This window comes from Aplysia californica, unplaced genomic scaffold (assembly GCF_000002075.1).
Source record: "Aplysia californica isolate F4 #8 unplaced genomic scaffold, AplCal3.0 scaffold00347, whole genome shotgun sequence".
NCBI lineage: Eukaryota > Metazoa > Mollusca > Gastropoda > Aplysiida > Aplysiidae > Aplysia > Aplysia californica.
The window spans coordinates 131,436-138,286 of record NW_004797617.1 but is presented as its reverse complement, the minus strand read 5'-3'; positions in this window follow the sequence as shown (position 1 = coordinate 138,286).

Below are 6,851 nucleotides of genomic sequence, written 5' to 3'. Positions count from 1 at the left end.
GTCTTTATTCTGTTCTCCGTGGTATATTTTGAAATTCAGTACTGCAGTTCGTTTTGTATAAATCTATTTTGGAAGTATATTTTGCAAGAGTAGCGCTTTGCTGATGATCAAACAGTATTTTATCTGTGTTAGCGTCTCTGTGCTGTAAATGAAGAAAAATACCTCTGTTCCCCTCAAAATCACCTTTTTAGTGACCGCAAAGATCGAGTTCGTGAGTTCCACAGACCAAAATACACTCGATAACCTTACACAATACGTGCCTGTTCTTTCTCACCTGTTCCTTATAGTGAGACGTTGCTATGCGAAGACCAACGTCTAACTGCGCTGCTGTGTTTAGGCTACTAGTCCGAAAGTGTGATACTCATCGACATTGCTGACGTGCACTCATGATGACTCGTGTTTTGTTTTACACTTACAAGATCTATAACATTTGTCTTGGACCACTTGGTGTCCTCAGTTTAAAACGTACAATGAGTGTTTGCTAACTTTAACTGTAAGCCACTCAACTGTTTCGAAAAGATCCGTATAAAAACACGACTGTACCTTTTGGTAGGTTGTATTATTTAGATGTCTTTGGGTTGATGAGGATTTAATTTTTTCACTCTCTTCTTATCACTTTGGTTTAGAGAACTAAATTTATTTGCAAGCAGAAAAATTATCTTTATTAATCCTGCATTGGAATTACACACACGAAATAAAACCTTCACAACTACACCTTTCCAAGTAAGGCTCTTCCAACACAGTGACCTAATTACATCATGTTGATCTTACTCAAGTTCAGGGTGACAGAGATGAGCCTAGAGATATAAATGGCAAGACAATGGGCCAATTGCACATCACTGTGAGCACTCCGGTGCATTGCTTCGAAGCTATAATAATACTGGCATTGAACTGCGTAAGTTAGGGTGAACAGGTCTGAGATCGTTTTATTTTTGCTATTAGACTGCCTCTGTAGGCTTTGCTCGGCTGGTGCACTTTGAGATCATGCTGACCTATTAATATTTATGTATTACGAAACTCGCTATAAATGTCATCGTTGTTTTTGGCCAGCCCATAGAACATTTTTCGAGTTAGATTACCATCACTGAACATGTTATCTTTTAGTTGGGTAAAGCACGAGAACTTGATAATATGGTATAGTTGATGTTGTAGAGTGCTACAGGTACACTAATGACCCATAAGATCTGGGGAGAAATTTGAATGGAAAATTGATGGGATAGTGGATGTTAAATGTTCTTTTATAGTCTCTTTGTGGGTGTTGTGCGCATTAAAATTTTTGGGCTGCAATGCACGACCGAGCAATATCGACCTGCCGCCCCTGTTAATACGTATCAATGCTAAATAAAATAATCTTGGTGGTACTTACTTTTGTGGTATATATATATATATATATATATATATATATATATATATATATATGTACAGTCACATACCAGCCACCAGCAGGCCGCACCTTGCTACAGTAAGCGTGTCAGCGCCACATGCACGATGCTGGCTATCGTATTGTGAAATGTTTTGACCGTGCTAAACGTGTATGCGCCTAAAATACAGCTATAAACTACTTTTAAAGCTTATTTTTAACATCTACAGCTAAATACACACAGCCTGAACAAAATAACTTACCATTTGATGGCACAATCTCTTGAAACTTGTGAGAAATCGTGGTTTGTGTCATCCGTCTGTCGACCGGTGGATGCACGGATAGAGAATCCAAGTTCGGCACGATTCTGTCATGTGAGATTAGATCACAGGACTATTTCGCGCCAAATTTATCATGCGATTGTTTTGGAATTTCCTGTGTGGTTTCGGAAGACTTCGAGATTTATTTTTAGACCAAAAAAGTACTTGACCTAATTTGGCGCTTGCACGGTTAGAGTCGGACACCGACGAATATATATATATATATTGTCGAGAATTCAAGCGGAACTGGTAAGAACCAAGTATAGATTTGTGTATATTGGAATATTGATTTTTTGGTAATAAGTTTTAAAAAATATGAGTGAGTGAGTGAGTGAGTGAGTAAGTGAGTGAGTGAGTGAGTGAGTGAGTGGGTACTCACGGTTTTATTCCAACAGCTCTAAGCATCAGAAGTATCATCCTGGCGGCGTGACGGAATCGCTGAAAGCCAGTCTAGTAGAAAAAAACACCCCAAAAACAAAACGAAAATCTTAGTCGACAAAAAGTATTGGGAAATGTAGCTCCAACAATGTTAAAAGGGGGAAGTGAAAGGGCGGCAGAAAAAGTAAGATTGCAGACAGAAATGTTAGACTGACAGGGCACACAAATACCTTACTAGCTCTGCCCTTTCCCCTTCCTCCAAAAATTAAATTTAAAAAAGAAAAAGAAAAGAATAGCACCAAAACAAACCAGTTCCTCAAAATAAATAAATTTTAAGGAATGAAAAAGTAACTGAAACAAACTAACGATGGAAGAAATAAAACCAACACTAGCTGGGGAGAAATGAGATTGTGTATATATTTTATACTGACCACATTACAAAACACAGCACTTACCTATCGGTTTATCGGAATCGTCCATTATAATTTTCTAAAATTGCCTTCTAGTATTATGCCAAACCATTACCTTAATACACACGTGTTGAAACAATATCATTTGAATCAATGGTATATCTTGCAGTAGGACTCAAACGCAGTAGAGTCAAACGAGAAAATAACAAAAAATGTTTACTAATTTTAAGTCTCTATAGTGCGGTCATAAATTCGTGACGCAACTTATTGTCAAATATTTCCTAAAGTATCGAACATAGACACTTCAGCTTTTGCACTATGACATGTATCAATTTGTCTTAAACATCCTGTTAGCTGTATTCTATAACTTCTACTAACAACAAAATCCAAGTGTGTGGTTTCTACAGATTTTAGAAGGTTTACAGTGGGGGGGGGGGGGGGGGGGGGGCAGTATTGCCTTTAAAAGCAAGTCAAGGATTGTACATAGCAAGATAGTTCACCAAGTCAAAAAACTGTTCGCGGGAATCCGCGCATTGGTTTTGATGGCGCTGCAGTTTTTGCTTTGAAGCTTTCTTTCATTTCTCCAGAAAAAGAATAGGAATAGCACAGTTTGTTAGTTTCGCTTTTATTGTTTTCACGCAAGTAGGGTAACTGAGATCGCAAAGTCCGCACTTTTTCGAAGAGGGCGCCACCGAATTTTGAGGACTGTTTAAAATTGGCTCAAAGAGAGGAGTAAACTATCTTGTTGTGTACTATCTTTGAGAAAGTCTGTCATTTTTTGGGGGGGTAATAACGACACTATGCTTATTGAATGTTTTGAGAACCATTAGTGCAAAAAATGTGTTCACTCAAAAATTGATTTCTTGTAACAAGTTTGCAAAGAAAAAGGGTCTTTGGTTACGAGTGGCGTAGGATGGGTATGCAAAATGTGTGTGAAAAGCTGGGAGTGCTGTGAACAATCCCATTTTTCTCGTGACGGAGATTTATTGTATTTTATATTAAGTAATTTGTGAAGAAAAGTTTTTAAAATCTATCTAGCCTCAATTGTTGTCGAAAAATATGATTAAGTTAAGGCAGACTGATACAAACTATTGAGCAAAGTATGGTTAACATTGATTCACTCGTTAGACATTTGACGATAAGTTGCGCCACGGATGTTTGACTACAATATAATGTTTCATGTTGACAGTCGCCCGAGATATTATAGTCACACACAATTGACCTTAAAAAATATGTTCAGGCGTGTATTTAACTGCCTCAACATTGGCGGAATCGACGTGTTTTGAATATCACATAAATCGAGAATAGTATTGTATTTTGCAATGAACAACATCTTCTGACAATACTTTCAAATAAATTTAAAAACAGAGCAGTTACAATCGCCATGCTTATCTGCAGTGGTGCCGCGTGGGTTGCAGACAAGGTGGTGCATAATTGGAAAGTGCACAAATGGGCCATAGGCTTACTTGGTTTTTCCACCTGAATATACAATAACTATTGTTTTGGATCCTCTTTTAAACAAGCCTGCCCCCTCCCATCTAACTTCTGAAAGGCCTAACATATTTAGCTTCATCCTATCCATTTCCTGCTTTATATGATCTAATTTGCCTTTCTGGTACATTGTTCTCACATTCCATGTGGCTATATTAAATTGCTTAATGTTATTTTTGCATCAAGTAGCTAGAGGACGATCGGGTGCCACATGTTGCCGTGGCGGTCTCTACCGAGCGGGAAGTTCGGAGCTGGATCATGAACCCCTTTAGCGCTGTTATCTAAGAAATGAATTTTCTTGTTCTTTTCCATGATTATTCTTGGGATATTACACTAGCAGTGGTTTCCCGTAGCCTACTGCCGGTTTGTGTACAGTTTTCTCTGCTAGCTTTTGTCATCCATTGACAACCCACAAGACAGTTGGGGCTCTAGTAGGATTTATGGGCCTCCCGTCGCCAAGATGGTCCCTTCTTCGAGTGTGTGGGGTATTTATTGAAGCACCTGTACCACCAGGGTTCTCCTCTACTCTCCACAACCATCTCCCATTTGGTTCGCGACTGTTTAGCAGCAGAGCAGCTATATCTGGAGACCTTTCCCCTGTCCACCACCTAGGGACGCGCTGGGTTGGGTATACTAAGGACCCAAGACTAAATACATAACAATAGCAGCCTTAAATGAACCTGGTACTGACCCACATACAAGAAAATCATGTGTGATCTTGATAATAAACAGAATCAACTCAGCGATGCAAAAAGACAATAGAGAACGAGAGCATATTAATTTTTTATTTACGTATTTCAGCTCATGTTCTTTGGCCGAAAATGTGATTATGGATGGTAGTCCCTGTTTTCCAGCCATTGTCTCTCTGCCTTCCCGACATTCAATTTTGGCCGCGTTCACTTCAACTCTATAAAATGGTGTATAAATACGGTCTATCTGTCAGATGAAGAGCCCAAAAATGGTTCGTGGTTGTCAAGAATTGCCCTAACAGTGGGATTATACATATCAAATTGGACTGTTTTAAGGTCACTTAAGGATTCCAACAAATCCTTTGAAAACTTTAAAATCTCCACTCTCTTGATGTTCCTTGAGGACACAGGATGTTTTCCCGTGTCGTAAAGTTTTACTCACATCCAAATGAAGAATGGCGAAGAAATGACCAGAAAACAATGTGTCTACAACACAAAAATAATTTACTGAAAGTGTGTATCCACTTTTAATGGCAACCTCAATCAAACGTGTAACCAGATTGACAGTTTGGTTCTGAAATCAGGCGACCTCACCTCGTTTAATTGCAAATATATCGGCTTCTATTCAAGATGGATGGGATTTTTATCCTCTTTAGGAGGATCCTAATTGCTCCACATGCCCAGAAATTGAAAAACGTCTAATTCCACCACGTCACGACATAAATATAAAGTCATCAAGCACAATTGGGTAGCTTCTCCGAGAGATCTCAATAAATTGTATTGGTTTTCAGATTAATCAGTGTAAAAATGATTATTTAACTGTTCGAAGAGTCAGAATCTTCACTTGGAATATTCCTGCTGTGTTACTGATGACCTGTGGGTGCACATTTGTGGTATACCTTTGTCTCACTAGCCAGGGCGAGGGAAAGTTCGGAGACAGCGAGAGGTAGGGGAGGTGGAGTTGGAGGAGAAGAGAAGGGGGGGGGGGAAGAAGGACAAGGAGGACGATGGATACAAACACAACGACTTGAAGAAGAAGAAGAAAAGAAGAAGAAGAAGAAGAAGAAGAAGAAGAAGAAGAAGCAGAAGAAGAAGAAGAAGAAGAAGAAGCAGAAGAAGAAGAAGAAGAAGAAGAAGAAGAAGAAGAAGAAGAAGAAGAAGAACAACAACAACAACAACAACAACAACAACAACAACAACATCCACAACAACAACAACAGCAACAACAACAACAATAACAACAGCAAAACGACAAAGACAACGGCAACCACAAGAACAAAGAGAAAGACCATCATGTAATAGCTTCGAACAACAGGCACTGTTACGTTACTCACCATTAAATATTTCCGCCTTTTCTTCTGCATTTCACTAAAACTTTTGATATTCTCCAAGTCTCCGAACTGAGCCAGTGAATTAAATCTTCCCGAACTGAGACCCTCTGAGTTTTGTCTGACAACAAATCTACGGATACTGCCTCGCCGTGCTTCTGAAAGACGAGACTGACTCTGGAATCTAGCAAGTGGTCGCGGGAAGTTCTTCGACAAAGTCCGTGAAAATAGCACTGGTGACACTCTGCTCTGATGTTGGACTGTTTTTGGCTCCAACTTGGAGCTTTTTCCGGTTTGCCTAGGCTTGATGAACTTGGCTTCTATCTTTGCTAGATTAGCGTTGATGGGTTTCCTTTCCTTAGGGGAAAATGTTTTCTGCTCCTCTCCGTGGATGCGTTTTGTCCGGGTTTCTGCGTTGCTGTGTTTAAAAAATGTCTTGTGTTTCGTTGAATCTGCTCTGTGGTCTCTAATGTGTGATGAAGATTGATTCAACCGATTCAGATACTGCTCTTGTCTATCGGCGAGAAACTTGAGTCTGGTTTTAACAAACTTTGAACCGCCTTCATTTACAAAGTACACAATGTTTCTGCTCTTCTGCCTAGATCTCTGATTGTTGCCGAAACCTGTCCAATGTCTGTCAGTCATTCTAAGCATATTTTTCCTCTTCTGACTGTTTAAGGGAAAAGTCTGTTTGTAAAGCTCTCTTTCATAGAAGTTATACAGCTCTTCGCCATCTTGCTGCACGCCACTTCCGTCTTTAGAAGCCTCTACTGAAGACAGTATGACGCGACTGTCTGGCTTCAGCTTCGAAGAAACCTCGTCAACTGGTTGTTTCTCCAGTTCCACCTCGCGACCTTCACCTTTCGCCCAAGCCT